The sequence below is a fragment of the Pseudophryne corroboree genome (assembly GCF_028390025.1).
Source record: "Pseudophryne corroboree isolate aPseCor3 chromosome 3 unlocalized genomic scaffold, aPseCor3.hap2 SUPER_3_unloc_8, whole genome shotgun sequence".
Lineage (NCBI taxonomy): Eukaryota > Metazoa > Chordata > Amphibia > Anura > Myobatrachidae > Pseudophryne > Pseudophryne corroboree.
In genome coordinates this window covers 2,689,194-2,703,307 of record NW_026967574.1, presented here as the reverse complement: position 1 = coordinate 2,703,307, position 14,114 = coordinate 2,689,194, and the positions used below count along the sequence as shown (strand labels likewise).

The window sequence follows — 14,114 nt, the reverse complement described above, 5'->3', positions numbered from 1 at the left end:
ATACACTACTTTCGGCCTGTGCGTTCCACCTTACTTCCGGACTGTGCGTTCCACATACAGGAAGTGAGTTTTCATCGACTGCTGCAGCCTCCCAGTGTCCGTGGAGATCAGGTAATGGCGTCTTACTATACAGGGGGAGCAGCCTGTGGTGTCCTGTTATTATTAATATACAGGAGGAGCAGCCTGTGGTGCCCTGTTATTATTAATATACAGGGGCAGCAGCCTGTGGTGCCCTGTTATTATTAATATACAGGAGGAGCAGCCTGTGGTGCCCTGTTATTATTAATATACAGGAGGAGCAGCCTGTGGTGCCCTGTTATTATTAATATACAGGGGGAGCAGCCTGTGGTGACCTGTTATTAATATTATACAAGAGGAGCAGCCTGTGGTGCCCTGTTATTATTATTATTATTATTATTATACAGGAGGAGCAGCCTGTGGTGTCCTGTTATTATTGTTATTATACAGGGGGAGCAGCCTGTGGTGTCCTGTTATTATTTTACCGGGGCAGCAGCCTGTGGTGTACAGTTGTTGTTGTTATTATACAGGGGGAGCAGCCTGTAGTGTCCAGTTGTTGTTGTTATTATTATTATTATTATACAGGAGGAGCAGCCTGTGGTGTCCTGTTATTATTGTTATTATACAGGGGGAGCAGCCTGTGGTGTCCTGTTATTATTTTACCGGGGCAGCAGCCTGTGGTGTACAGTTGTTGTTGTTATTATACAGGGGGAGCAGCCTGTAGTGTCTAGTTGTTGTTGTTGTTGTTATTATTATTATTATTATTATTATAATACAGGGGGAGCAGCCTGTGGTGTCCTGTTATTATTGTTATACAGGGGGAGTAGCCTGTGGTGTCCTGTTATTATGAAACAACAAAGTATGGTCCTTCAAAGAGAACAAAGGACCAAAAAAAAAGCAACTATAAGCCTTTTCCTGGGCACACTTGAAAACTTGAAAAAATTTTTTGGAAATGATGAAATTATTAAGACATAACTTTTATTAATGTATACTTTAAGAGAAGACGAGAGCTGGCATTAATAATTAAAGAACATGGGTGTTCACATGTACTAATGTACCTGTTATGGGCAGAATAATGATTTAAGTGATCGAAAATAAATAAAACCTCATTCACAAAGATAAATCATACAGATCCTCTATGATCGGATTTTTATATGAGTGAGGTCACTACCTCCAGTCCGATATAATCTGATAAATGCTGTAACCTGTGACCAGGTTAATGCACTGGGCCCCAAAGTGTTTTAACTGCTGGAGAGTAAAATACCTACGGTACCTAGTATTCCCTGGTGGTTCCCCATCCAGGTACTGACCAGGCCCTGCAGTGCTTGGGTTCCAAGATCAGACGAGTTTGGGCATACTCAGTGCGGTCTGACCGTAGTTAAGTCTGTCTCCTAGGCGCACCGTTGACCGATTGTATTGGGACCCAGGATGTCAATCACAGAATAAATACCAGGTTATATTTGTGCAATAAGTTGATACAATAAATTGCTAGATTGTTGCTGAGGGATCTAGTCAGTGGTGATTTGAGGCAGTAATAATGACTGTGGGGTCTTGGGGTTAGGATTCCCAAACTCAAACTCTATTGCAGTTATGCTCTCAAATAGCCCACAATAATCAAAACAATAATAAAAAAAAAAGTGTCTACAGTACAATTCATTCTCTGATATTGGTTTTAGTATAGTAATTACAGTTGCAGCCTCTTTCTCACCCCTTACCCAGTAATCATGCACCAAAAAAGAGATGTTATGCACAAAAAATATAAGAGTCTAAATACATTACATAACAGGAGATAATCAGCTTTCACCTGTTAGCCAAGGAAGCATATGGTGGACCTTATGGGAGAATACGGGGGAGCTGTGGTTTGGGCAAGGAGAACTCGTTTCCTTACCCAACCTGTTCAGGAGACCCTCAGACTGGTGGACAGTGCAGGAATCGAGGAGTGAGGCGGCCGCGGTCTGTGCGACCGGAAGTTCGGGCACTGGAACCGGAAGTGACGCATGTTTCGCTCCAAGAGCTTGATCACATGATCGCCTGCTCTCGGAGTTCCCCACTGCCAGTATTTATGTAAGGGCGCAGCCTATCACTTAGTGGGAGAGGTAGGGAAAGCATCTAAGTTAGCTACATCACCTGAGGTTGAGAATAGATTTCAACAAGTTAGAACTAATTGATTAAGCAGTATATCATTAAGAGTATAATGAAATTGTTATCCAGCTAAACTGATTAAGTTTGGAGAACAGAAAATGAGGATAGTAAATCCTATATTGAAAATTAATATATATGAAATAAGAATAAAAAATACAACTTAAAAAGGAAAAAATTAATAAAATAAAAAAGGGGGAAATATGAGATAAAAAAAAAAATTTGTATGGTGAGTATAAAGTGAAAAGTATCAATTACAGGGGATTGCAGGTTATGAATACATGTCAGATTAGGTGTCATTTATTAGGAGCAAGATATGGTTATTTATATTAAATCCGGAGGAATTGTAGGGGTGATGTACCTACAGGGGGGGGGTTTTGGGAAAAAGGGGGTGGGGGGGAAAGAAAGGGAAAGGTGGGGGGGAAAGGGGGTTGTTAGGGGGGAGGAAAGGAGGAGGGGAAAAGGAAAAAAGATAGATAATAAAAATTAATTACCAAAATGGATATTTAGGGGATTCTGAATAAGTGTGGGGGGGAAAGAGTTAGATATGTAGGATGGGTAAGAGATAAAGACCTGAATCTAGTACAGTGAGCAAACCGGAAATTACAACTTTTTGCACGGAAATTATTATTAACAAAAATTTTTACAGAGAGAACAGGAACATCTGAATTCCCCTCTGACTTGGAAAATCTATCGTCACAAGAAAGGCTAGCTCTGGCGACATTGGAGGAACTTGCTGACCCTAATGAATCAATTCCCACTACACAACAAACGAGACCCTCGCTGAAGAAAAAATCCATCTTTTTTTCCCAAGGATTCCTTATGCCCAGAGGTTATAGTTTTCCCGAACTTGGTTACTCGGGATCTGGACAGATTATATCTGAATAAGAAATACCGTCACTCTGCAGATAATCTGATACCGAATTAACGGAGGACTCTCCAGGAGATCAAAACCTGGACCGACGTAGTTCTGAAACCGTCGGATAAAGGAGGAAATTGTCACAACTGAGGGCCTGAGCTGATCGGAGGCAGCCTCAGTTGTAGGGGCTGAGATGTAACGGAACCTGGGAGGTTGTATCAGACCCCTAGACATGTAAGTAACATGTAGAATAACTGCCCGAAGGCGTGACCACGACAACCAGGATAAAAGTCAATGATGTTTATTATGACAAACTCCGTAACACAGCAGCAGTAAAAGGAAACATAAAAGTCAACAGAGGAAAAATACAATTCCTGGGTACTACAGGGTGGCAAGGGCCACAGGCACTGGTAGTGTGAGACAGTTCTTATAATCTTCTAGTTGGAAAGTCCTTACCAGGCCTGACTGTAGCAATGGAGAGAACCCAGGATCGTACCAGCTGGTGTTCCAGGAAAGGCTGGGCTGCTGAAGATAAAACGGCTGCTGTGGATACTGGCTGGAACCAGACTGTTGTTGGTACGGAGTGGATACTGGCTGGAAGCAGTTAAATAATAAACGAACTTGAGAGCGATGAAATAATAATGAAGTTTGGAGTTTGAGAGCGGTGAAATAATAATACCGGTGGAGAGTGGTAAACTGCAGAAAGGACACCGGCCCTTTAAGAGAAGCTGTACACTGCTGGAAGCTGGGCTGGAAGCAGGTGATTGATAATGAAGTTTGGAGTTTGAGAGCGGTGAAATAATAATACCGGTGGAGAGTGGTAAACTGCAGAAAGGACACCGGCCCTTTAAGAGAAGCTGTACACTGCTGGAAGCTGGGCTGGAAGCAGGTAATTGTTGTAGCTGGAAACAGGTGAGTCCAGAATGGATCGGAGAGTCAGGCTACACCGCAGATGGAATGCTGGTGCGGGTCTCTATAGCAGAAGTCTGGAGACAGGAGCTGGAACCTGGAAGACAACCACAGGAGAGAGACAAACTGGAACTAGGTTAGACAACCAAAGCACTGACGCCTTCCTTGCTCAGGCACAGCTTACTTATACCTGCAGCAAGGAAGGGGTTGGCTAGGCAATTATGCAAATCAACAATACAGACAGCAGATTGGTGGAAATGATCAGATGACAAAATCCAAGATGGCTGCGCCCATGCAGACACTTGGAGGGAAGTTTGGTTTGTAATCCATGTGAGAATTGAAACAGTAATGGCGACGCCGGCCACATGAGACAGGAGACGCCAGACTGACAAGCGCACATTTAACCACGCGGGCACAGCGGAGGCCGCGGCTGATGAAATCACCACTCTGACATTCTGCATGTGGAAACTCAGGAACAGCGGGATCCGGTCCTGGAACGCTGAGCCAGCCTTAGGAGGCATCTGAAGGGTAAGTAATGGCGTCCAGATACCCGGATCGTGACAGAAATGTTGTGATCTGGCCAACAGAATTATATCTCAAACAAGCCAAGAAACAACTGGACGACCAATCATGCTACCAGAAGAGTATTTTTGACCCTACAGAAAGGTACACTAAACTCTATATGAATATCATAAACAGGGCATATCACGAAGGCACTATAACCAAGTCAGAGCAGGACTATCTAACGGTAAATAATCCTTGAGTACCTAAATTTTACCTTTTACCAAAGGTCCACAAGGATCTCCGGGACCCCCCTGGTCGGCCCATAGTCTCAGGAAACGGCGACCTACTAGAAAGAGCCTGCACATTTTTGGACACACATCTTAGGGACTACGTTTTGGAACTCCCATCATATACCAGTGATACAACTGATGTCCTCAGAAAGATCAGTGATATACATTTGGAAGAAACACATCTCCTCATGAGCCTTGATGTTGAGGCGTTATATACAAGCATCAAACATGACCTTGGCATCTAAGCGGTAGAATACTTTCTGAGAATGTGGGGAATGGATGATTTTCACCAATTTCTGTTACAACTTCTTCAATGTGTATTAAACAAGAACTATTTCACTATCAACAACCTCTTCTACACCCAGGTAAGAGGAACAGCGATGGGGGCAGCTTGTGCCCCGATGTACGCCAACCTCTTCCTGGGCTGGTGGGAGAGGGAGTTTGTATTTACGTCTGATCTTGGAACCCAAGCACTGCAGGGCATGGTCAGTACCTGGATGGGGAACCACCATGGAATACTAGGTACCATAGGTATTTTACTCTCCAGCAGTTAAAACACTTTGGGACCCAGTGCATTAACCTGGTCACAGGTTACAGCATTTATCAGATTACAGGTACACTACCGATTTTCCGGCATCCTCGGTTCCAGTGCCGTGCCGGATTATCGATTTTGCCGGATTAACGGTGGAAACTAATTTTGCACCTTCAGAACATTTCTGAAGCAATAAATAGTAAAATATATGCTACAGTATATTAATTAATGAATAAACACAATAGTGTATCCAAACTGTTTATAGGCAAAACAGGTATCAGGCTCAGGCTGTGTGTTCCGCCCATGTGGACGCCATAACAGCCCCACTGATGCTTGCTGTGTCACCTGCAGTGTCCGTGGAAGCTGTACCCACATTGCGTGTTACGCCCATGCACAGAAAATGTTCCAGATTAAAGGATGTCCCTAACCCCCTTTAATCCGGAAAAATCAAAATTGTCCGGATTAAAAGAGGTTCCGGATCATCGGTTGCCGGTGGTGTACCTGTATATCGGACTCGAGGTAGTGACCTCACTCATATAAAAATCCGATCATAGAGGATCTGTATGATTTATCTTTGTGAATGAGGTTTTATTTATTTCTCTGACGTCCTAGTGGATGCTGGGAACTCCGTAGGGAATAGCGGGCTCCGAAGGAGGCTGGGCACTCTAGAAAGATCTTAGACTACCTGGTGTGCACTGGCTCCTCCCACTATGACCCTCCTCCAAGCCTCAGTTAGATTTCGTGCCCGGCCGAGGTTGGATGCACACTAGGGGCTCTCCTGAGCTCTTAGAAAGTAATAGTCTTAGATTTTTTTATTTTCAGTGAGACCTGCTGGCAACAGGCTCACTGCAGCGAGGGACTAAGGGGAGAAGAAGCGAACCTACCTGCTTGCAGCCGGATTGGGCTTCTTAGGCTACTGGACACCATTAGCTCCAGAGGGATCGACCGCAGGCCCAGCCTTGATGTTCGGTCCCGGAGCCGCGCCGCCGCCCCCCTTACAGAGCCAGAAGCAAGAAGATGGTCCGGAAAATCGGCGGCATGAAGACTCTGTCTTCACCAAGGTAGCGCACAGCACTACAGCTGTGCGCCATTGCTCCTCTCACACACTTCACACTCCGGTCACTGACTGTCGCTGGGGGGGGGGCGCCCTGAGGCAGCAATAAAAACACCTTGGCTGGCTAAAATACCTCAATATATAGCCCCAGGGGCTATATATGAGGTAATACCCCTGCCAGAATTCCATAAAAAGCGGGAAAATAGGCAGCGAAAAAGGGGCGGAGCCTATCTCCTCAGCACACTGGCGCCATTTTTCCCTAACAGCTCCGCTGGAAGGAAGCTCCCTGGCTCTTCCCTGCAATCTACAGTAACAGTAATAGGGAAAAGAGAGGGGGGGCATTAAATTTGGCAGTATATACATTATATTTTATTGAAAAGCAGCTATTAGGGACATAACTTAGTTAGTCCCTGTATATATATAGCGCTCTGGTGTGTGCTGGCATACTCTTACTCTGTCCCCCCAAAGGGCTTTTTGTGGGTCCTGTCCTCTGTTTGAGCATTCCCTGTGTGTGTGGAGTGTGTCGGTACGGCTGTGTCGACATGTTTGAGGAGGATAATGATGTGGAGGGGGAGCAGATGCCTTTAGCAGGGATGTCACCCCCTGGGGGGCAGACACCTGAGTGGATGAGTTTATGGCAGGAAATGAGTGCACGTCTAGACTCCTTACATAAAAAATTTGACGACATGCCGACTGTGGGACAGCCGAGTCTTCAGCTCGTGCCTGTCCAGGTGTCTCAAAAGTCATCAGGGGCTCTGAAACGCCCGCTATCTCAGATGGCACAAGTAGATGTCAACACGGATACTGACACCAGTGTCGACGACGATGAGTCAAATTTAATGCCCGTTAATGCCATTCACTACATGATTGAGGCAATGAAAGAGGTGTTAAATATTTCTGATTTACATCCAGGTACCACAAAAAAGGGTATTATGTTTGGGGGGAAAAAACTACCTGTAGTTTTTCCCCCGTCAGATGAATTAAATGAAGTGTGTGAAGAAGCGTCGGCGTCCCCTGATAAGAAATTGGTAATTCCTAAGAAGATACTAATGGCATTCCCTTTCCCGCCAGAGGATAGGTTACATTGGGAAACACCCCCTAGGGTGGATAAAGCGCTCACACGTTTGTCTAAAAAGGTGGCACTACCGTCCCAGGATACGGCCGCCCTTAAGGAGCCTGCTGATAGAAAGCAGGAGGCGATCCTGAAGTCTGTATATACACACTCAAGCATTATACTTAGACCAGCTATTGCGTCACAAAAAAAAAATAGAAAAAACTATGCGCTCAGGTGAATAGCACTGCACTAGGTTGTCAGCAGCCTCTTGAAGAAGGGAATTGCCAATCCCTTAAAACGAAAACTATAAAACAAATAACAAGTGGCGCTAGACAACCAGAGTATAATAAAACATTTATTTTCTAAAATGCATGTAGAAATTACAACAACCTCCCGGGGGTAATAAATCTTAAAACATCACAATGTCTGAATAAGCACTAAATAGGTCTAATTAGTAACATATAATTAGTATATCATTAACACCTGGAAGTTGAACAGCCTTTTATGGATTATATATGTGCACACTGATATTGCTAATTGATGAAACGAAAGTCACTAGCACCTGTATTCTAATAGCCAGTTGCAAATACATAAGTTCATAAGAATGGGTAGCTGTTGCAGAAAAGAAACAAATGTATGTTATTAGCTGTATGCACACAGTTACCACTGGGCAGGAGCTCCTTCAATCTCTGCTCCCTGGAGTTGTCCCACTGTCCGGATGGAGACACTCGCCAGAACCTCAGTGGGCAATCTGGAAGCCACGCCGTGCGGGGTGTCTAAGAGCGCTGTCCTAGCCCAGTCCACACCGGCTCCGGGACGTCCGTACTTTGCAAACGGGGGCTAATAGCTGGTAAATCCGGAGTAAAGTAGGGATAGCGTTCCTGGTGTGTGTGACCTACAATGAGCCTTTCCTCTATTGGGCGGGCGTCCGACAGGGGCTCCGTTCGCCGGTCTGCGCCAGACTTGGAGAGGAGGCACTCGTAGCTTCCACCGTTCAGCTTAGAGTATGCGGTCTGGCTGCAAAGGTGAAAAGATGCAGTACAGGTGTCTCCAACCGCAGTAGTGGACAGTTGATCTCAGTGAGCAAAGTAAATCGCTGTTTAGGTGTAAAGCTTCCCGTAGCTTTGGGGTGTAAATCCTTGTAGTAGGAAGCCTGTATCCTTAACGCGTTTCAACGCCAGCAGGGCGTCTTTTTCGAAAGGCAGGTCCCGCCCAATAGAGGAAAGGCTCATTGTGGGTCACACACACCAGGAACGCTATCCCTACTTTACTCCGGATTTACCAGCTATTAGCCCCCGTTTGCAAAGTACGGAGGTACCGGAGCCGGTGTGGACTGGGCTAGGACAGCGCTCTTAGACACCCCGCACGGCGTGGCTTCCAGATTGCCCACTGAGGTTCTGGCGAGTGTCTCCATCCGGACAGTGGGACAACACCAGGGAGCAGAGATTGAAGGAGCTCCTGCCCAGTGGTAACTGTGTGCATACAGCTAATAACATACATTTGTTTCTTTTCTGCAACAGCTACCCATTCTTATGAACTTATGTATTTGCAACTGGCTATTAGAATACAGGTGCTAGTGACTTTCGTTTCATCAATTAGCAATATCAGTGTGCACATATATAATCCATAAAAGGCTGTTCAACTTCCAGGTGTTAATGATATACTAATTATATGTTACTAATTAGACCTATTTAGTGCTTATTCAGACATTGTGATGTTTTAAGATTTATTACCCCCGGGAGGTTGTTGTAATTTCTACATGCATTTTAGAAAATAAATGTTTTATTATACTCTGGTTGTCTAGCGCCACTTGTTATTTGTTTTATAGCTATTGCGTCAGCATGGATGTGCAGTGCTGCCGCTGCGTGGTCAGATAAACTGTCAGAAAATATTGACACATTAGACAGAGACACGATTCTGCTAACAATTGACCATATCAAAGACTAGTCTTATACATGAGAGATGCACAGAGGGAAATCTGCCGGCTGGCATCTAAAGTAAGTGCATTATCCATCTCTGCTAGGAGATGCTTATGGACTCGCCAGTGGACTGGAGATGCAGATTCCAAAAGGCACATGGAAGTTTTGCCTTATAAAGGGGAGGAATTATTTGGGGATGGTCTCTCCGACCTAGTTTCCACAGCAACGTCTGGGAAGTCAGCATTTTTACCCCATGTCCCCTCACAGCCTAAGAAGGCGCCATTTTATCAGGTGCAGTCCTTTCGGACCCAGAAAAACAAGCGTGGAAAAGGAGGGTCTTTTCTGTCTAGAGGCAGAGGTAGGGGAAAAAGGCTGCAACAAACAGCAGGTTCCCAGGAGCAAAAGTCCTCCCCCGCTTCTTCTTCCAAGTCCGCCGCATGACGGTGGGGCTCCACAGGCGGAGCCAGGTACGGTGGGGGCCCGCCTCAAGAATTTCAGCGATCAGTGGGCTCGCTCACAGGTGGATCCCTGAATCCTTCAAATAGTATCTCAGGGGTACAAGCTGGAATTCGAGGCGGCTCCACCCCACCGGTTCCTAAAATCTGCCTTGCCGATTGCTCCCTCAGACAGGGAGGCGGTGCTAGCGGCAATTCACAAGCTGTATTCCCAGCAGGTGATAATCAAGGTACCCCTACTTCAACAAGGCCGGGGTTACTATTCCACACTATTTGTGGTGCCGAAACCGAACGGTTCGGTGAGACCCATGTTAAATTTGAAATCCTTGAACACATACATATAAAAATTCAAGTTCAAGATGGAATCGCTCAGGGCGGTTATTGCAAGCCTGGACGAGGGGGATTACATGGTATTGCTGGACATCAAGGATGCTTACCTGCATGTCCCCATTTACCATCCTCACCAGGAGTACATCAGATTTGTGGTACAGGATTGCCATTACCAATTCCAGACGCTGCCGTTTGGACTCTCCACGGCACCGAGGGTATTTACCAAGGTTATGGCGGAAATGATGATACTCCTTCGAAAAAAGGGAGTTTTAATTATCCCGTACTTGGACGATCTCCTAATAAAGGCACGGTCCAAGGAACAGTTGTTGGTGGGAGTAGCACTATCTCAGGAAGTGCTGCACCAGCACGGCTGGATTCTGAATATCCCAAAGTCACAGCTGGTTCCGACGACTCGTCTAATGTTCCTAGGGATGATTCTGGACACAGTCCAGAAAAAAGTGTTTCTCCCGGAGGAGAAAGCCAAGGAGCTGTCATCTCTAGTCAGAGACCTCCTGAAACCAAAACAGGTATCGGTGCATCACTGCACGCGGGTCCTGGGAAAGATGGTAGCTTCTTACGAAGCAATTCCATTCGGCAGGTTCCATGCCAGAATCTTTCAGTGGGGCCTGTTGGACAAGTGGTCCGGATCGCATCTTCAGATGCATCGCTTGATAACCCTGTCTCCAAGAACCAGGGTGTCTCTTTTGTGGTGGCTGCAGAGTGCTCATCTTCTGGAGGGCCGCAGATTCGGCATACAGGACTGGGTCCTGGTGACCACGGATGCCAGCCTTCGTGGCTGGGGGGCAGTCACACAGGGAAGAAACTTCCAAGGACTATGGTCAGGAGACTTCTCTTCACATAAATATTCTGGAACTAAGGGCCATCTACAATGCCCTAAGTCAAGCAAAATCCCTGCACCTACATCAGCCGGTGCTGATCCAGTCAGACAACATCACGGCAGTCGCCCATGTGAATCGACAGAGCGGCACAAGAAGCAGGATGGCAATGGCAGAAGCCACAAGAATTCTCAGATGGGCGGAAAATCATGTACTAGCACTGTCAGCAGTGTTCATTCCGGGAGTGGACAACTGGGAAGCAGACTTTCTCAGCAGGCACGACCTCCACCCGGGAGAGTGGGGACTTCATCCAGAAGTCTTCCAAATGATTGTAAATCAGTGGGATCGTCCACAGGTGGACATGATGGCGTCCCGCCTAAACAAAAAACTAGAGAGGTATTGCGCCAGGTCAAGAGACCCTCAGGCGATAGCTGTGGACGCTCTAGTGACACCGTGGGTGTACCAGTCAGTTTATGTGTTCCCTCCTCTGCCTCTCATACCAAAGGTATTGAGAATAATAAGAAAGCGAGGGGTAAACACAATTCTCGTGGTTCCGGATTGGCCAAGAAGAGCGTGGTACCCGGAACTTCAAGAGATGATCTCAGAGGACCCGTGGCCTCTGCCGCTTAGACAAGACCTGCTACAGCAGGGGCCCTGTCTGTTCCAAGACTTACCGCGGCTGCGTTTGACGGCATGGCGGTTGAACGCCGGATCCTGAAGGAAAAGGGCATTCCGGAGGAAGTCATTCCTACGCTGATTAAAGCCAGGAAAGAGGTTACAGCAAATCATTATCACCGCATATGGCGGAAATATGTTGCATGGTGTGAGGCCGTAAAGGCCCCAACAGAGGAATTTCAACTGGGTCGATTTCTGCATTTCCTGCAAGCAGGAGTGAATATGGGCCTAAAACTGGGCTCCATTAAGGTACAGATCTCGGCTCTGTCGATTTTCTTTCAAAAAGAACTAGCTTCAGTACCTGAAGTTCAGACATTTGTAAAAGGAGTGCTGCATATTCAGCCCCCGTTCGTGCCTCCTGTGGCACCTTGGGATCTCAACGTGGTGTTGAGTTTCTTAAAATCACATTGGTTTGAGCCACTAAAAACCGTGGATCTGAAATATCTCACGTGGAAGGTGGTCATGTTATTGGCCTTGGCTTCTGCCAGGCGAGTATCAGAATTGGCGGCTTTGTCTTGTAAAAGCCCTTATCTGATTTTCCATATGGATAGGGCAGAATTGAGGACTCGTCCCCCGTTTCTCCCTAAGGTGGTGTCAGCGTTTCACCTGAACCAGCCTATTGTGGTGCCTGCGGCTACTAGGGACTTGGAGGACTCCAAGTTGTTAGACGTGGTCAGGGCCCTGAAAATATATGTTTCCAGGACGGCTAAAGTCAGAAAATCTGACTCGCTGTTTATCCTATATGCACCCAACAAGCTGGGTGCTCCTGCTTCTAAGCAGACGATTGCTCGTTGGATTTGTAATACAATTCAGCTTGCACATTCTGTGGCAGGCCTGCCACAGCCAAAATCTGTAAATGCCCACTCCACAAGGAAAGTGGGCTCATCTTGGGCGGCTGCCCGAGGGGTCTCAACTTTACAACTTTGCCGAGCTGCTACTTGGTCAGGGGCAAACACGTTTGCAAAATTCTACAAATTTGATACCCTGGCTGAGGAGGACCTGGAGTTCTCTCATTCGGTGCTGCAGAGTCATCCGCACTCTCCCGCCCGTTTGGGAGTTTTGGTATAATCCCCATGGTCCTTTCGGAGTTCCCAGCATCCACTAGGACGTCAGAGAAAATAATAATTTACTCACCGGTAATTCTATTTCTCGTAGTCCGTAGTGGATGCTGGGCGCCCCGTCCCAAGTGCGGATTGTCTGCAATACTTGTACATAGTTATTGCTAACTAAAGGGTTATTGTTGAGCCATCTGTTGAGAGGCTCAGTTGTTTTCATACTGTCAAACTGGATATAGTATCACGAGTTGTACGGTGTGATTGGTGTGGCTGGTATGAGTCTTACCCGGGATTCAAAATCCTTCCTTATTGTGTACGCTCGTCCGGGCACAGTGCCTTAACTGAGGCTTGGAGGAGGGTCATAGTGGGAGGAGCCAGTGCACACCAGGTAGTCATAAATCTTTTTTAGAGTGCCCAGCCTCCTTCGGAGCCCGCTATTCCCCATGGTCCTTTCAGAGTTCCCAGCATCCACTACGGACTACGAGAAATAGAATTACCGGTGAGTAAATTCTTATTTTTTCATTATTTTTTGGCTGCATCATTTGGATAGAGCGCCTACCTGGTATTCCCCACATTTGTCTCTGTATGAGGAGGCCGGCTACCCCTCTCCAGGTGGCTGCTAATCCTAAGGTGTATTCCATCACAGACCTGCCCAGCGCCAACAAACCTTGTGTTTTCATGCTGTGTGCGCTGCCAACATCTGCACCCATGCAGCAAGTAGGGGAGGGCAGCATCTAGAAGCAGCCCAGAGAGCGGCACTTACTCCTCCAGGGGTCTCGCAGCAGCTCATCCTTCCTAGGCTGCAGAGGGTGTGGGTAGGAGGCAGGGGGCTGCGGGTGTAGCATGGCAGGAGCATCTGGTATGGGAGGGCCGGGTTATAGCCTGCAGGTAGCTGGCACTGTACCCCGCTCGTGGCTGCTGCTGCTGACCCCGTCCAAGCCCCAACTCATGTTACTCCATGCGGCTGCTCCCCTGTCTGTCTCCGGCTGCCTTCCCCCTGTCTGTCTCCGGCTGCCTTCCCCCTGTCTGTCTCCGGCTGCCTTCCCCCTGCCTGTCTCCTGCCTCCTTCCCCCTGCCTGTCTCCTGCCGCCTTCCCCCTGCCTGTCTCCTGCCGCCTTCCCCTTGCCTGTCTCCAGCTGCCTTCCCCTTGCCTGTCTCCGGCCGCCTTTCCCCTGTTTGTCTCCTGCCTCCTTTCCCCTGTCTGTCTCCTGCCACCTTTCCCCTGTCTGTCTCCTGCCACCTTTCCCCTGTCTGTCTCCTGCCGCCTTTCCCCTGTCTCCTGCCGCCTTTCCCCTGCCTGTCTCCTGCCGCCTTCCCCCTGCCTGTCTCCAGCCGCCTTCCCCCTGCCTGTCTCCGGCCGCCTTTCCAGGAGACCCTGTCCCTTCACAATGTACTGCACATCAGTTCATTGTGACTCCACCCACAATAGCGCTACAATCTAGATCAGGCCCACTATGCAGTACAGCATTATGAGGCTGGGTCACA

General features: G+C 47.4%; 1 protein-coding gene and 1 pseudogene across 1 annotated transcript in view; both read right to left on the bottom strand.

Annotated features, from left to right (window-relative positions):
* LOC134984782 (zinc finger protein 585B-like) overlaps positions 1-14,114 on the bottom strand; it is a 671,664-nt gene that overhangs the window by 86,620 nt on the left and 570,930 nt on the right. The gene's annotated exons all lie outside the window — the stretch shown is intronic.
* On the bottom strand, positions 1,280-1,398 carry LOC134984786 (5S ribosomal RNA; annotated as a pseudogene).